Below are 2,500 nucleotides of genomic sequence, written 5' to 3' on the forward strand. Positions count from 1 at the left end.
TGACGCCATTTCCTGTTAGAGGCCCAAAACGTATGTACGTGTTCATTTTTGTCTGCCCCTGTAATTTATTTTATCCATTCCTAATGTGGGTCCCAATTCCTGCGTATGCTACAGTAGGAGCTGATCTAAAGTTTCCTGAAATCTGTCCTGTTTATACGCGACTGCTATGTTTTATGTGTTTTTGTAAAAAAAAAAAAAAAAAAAAACCTGTATTGCGAGCTACGCGCTCTTTCCCGCTTTGGACATGTAGAAAGAGGCTACAGTAGGAGCTGATCTGAAGCTTCCAGAAACCTGCTCTGTTTATATGCGACAGAATACAGATCCCATGAAGGAGACAAGTTGTCCTGTCTTTCCTACACAACGCAATGAAAAAGTAGACCGGTCACACGAGGACTTTGAGAAAATGTCTTCCGGGAAGCCCCGCGAGGTAAACACGGAGCTGCTCCACCCCTCCCCATACAGATGTTGGAGGGGGGGGGGGGGCGGGGGGCGGCAAGCCTCGCGAGGGGAGCCGTGGAAGAGCAACTGGGATAGACGGTCCGGCTGAGCACCGCCGAGCACGCTGTCGAGCTGTGCAACGGAGAGGACGACTACGCGGTAGAGCCCCTCCCACTCCGCACTCCGCTCGCCACTAAGAACATTAAATAAAGGACATCGATCCGCCAGACCGGAGGAACCGACCGCCCGAACGCCGGCAAAGCCGGCCGGCGGACACCCTCCGAAGGCGTGTTAAGTTGGCCCATCGATCAGGACACAAACACGCAACAAATCCAGTCCGGGGTGTGGTGTAAGCAGCCCTACTGTAACCAGCCCTGCCAGAGAAATCACCTAACCCTAACCCTAAACGTACGGCAGACGCGTCCCCTGGCTCTCACATTGACAACTGAGAGGCTTCTGAAAACCTGGCCACGCCCATCAGTAAAAACCACTACAGCAAGTGACGACATATGTACCTTCAAAGTGCTGTACTACAGGGTGCTGTTCAAAAGGTATCTATCCCGTTTACTCTCTATGCTTCATATATCATCATATTATTGAAAAGTGCAAGCCTTTAGGGACAACAGCAACTCAAGTCGCCAACGCTCTGTTGACTCAATAACTGCAGAGATCCAAACTTCTCCTGGCATTAACATCGGCACAAAAACTGTGCGCCGGGAGCTTCGTGGAATATGGGTTTCTATGGATTCAGAATGACATGTCAGAAAAGCTCCTGTAGGTGTAATGGTCAGTTATCTCAATACTTTTGGACATATATTGTGCGTGTGCGTGTGTCTGTGATACCTAACATAAACACCCCTGTATTACTAGAATTGATAGTTCACGCCACAAAAGTGAGGGGCAAACATAGAAAAGCGTGCAACCCAGCCACTGAGGATGCACAAGCCAGTGCATTCTTAGTGCAGGTCCCAAGCCAGGACAAAAGCGGAGGGTTACGTCAGGAAGGGCATCCGGCGTCAAATCTTTGCCAAATCAAATATGCGGATCATAAATAAGATTTCCATACCGGATCGGTCGAGGCCCGGGTTACCGACGACCGCCATCGGTACTGTTAACCAGCGGAGTGCCGGTGGAAACTAGGCTACTGTTGGGCGAAGGAAAAGGAGAGGGGGAAGGCATGTCCAGAGGCAGCTAGAGAGGAGGAAGGGTAGGCGTGTGGAGGTGAGAGTCAGTCGGAACTTTGAATGTTGGCACTATGGCTAGTAAAGGGAGAGAGCTGGCTGACGTGATGGAAAGAAGAAAGGTGACAAGAGACAAGGTGGAAGGGGAGTAAGGCCAGGAGTATCGCAGGTGGGTTCAAACTCTTCTACCATGGTGCGAATGGGAGGAGAAATGGGGTAGGGGTCATTCTGAAGGAAGAGTATGTCAAGAGCGTGCTGGAGGTGAACACAGTGTCAGACAGAGTGAGGATTATGAAGCTGGAAATCGAAGGTGTATTGCTGACGGTTATCAGCGCATATGCCCCGCAAGTCGGGTGTAAGATGGACGAAAAAGAAGAATTCTGGAGTTGAGTTGGACGACGTGGTGGAAAGGGGACCCAAGGAGGAGGGAGTGGTGATTGGAGCGGACTTCGATGGACACGTTGCTGAAGGGAACAGAGGTGATGAGGAGTTGATGGTAAGGTATGGAATCGAGGAGAGAAATGTGGAAGGACAGATGGTGTTCGATTTTGCGAAAAGGATGGAAATGGCTGAGGTGAATACATATTTCAAGAAGAGGGAGGAGCACAGGGTGACGACGTATACGAGTGGAGGAAAGTGCACACAGGTGGACTATATCTTGTGTAGAAGGCGCGATGTAAAAGGGATTGCATACTGCAAGGTGGTGACAGGGGAGAACGTAGCTAGGCAGCATCGGATGGTGGTCTGTAAGATGACTTTGGAGACCAACATGAGGAAGCGAGTGAAGACACAGCCGAAGATCAAATGGTGGAAGTTGAAGAAGGAAGACTGTTGTGTGGAGTTCAGGCAGGAGTTAACACAGGCACTGAGTGGTAGTGAAG

Source organism: Lampris incognitus, unplaced genomic scaffold (assembly GCF_029633865.1).
Source record: "Lampris incognitus isolate fLamInc1 unplaced genomic scaffold, fLamInc1.hap2 scaffold_508, whole genome shotgun sequence".
Classification (NCBI taxonomy): Eukaryota; Metazoa; Chordata; class Actinopteri; order Lampriformes; family Lampridae; genus Lampris; species Lampris incognitus.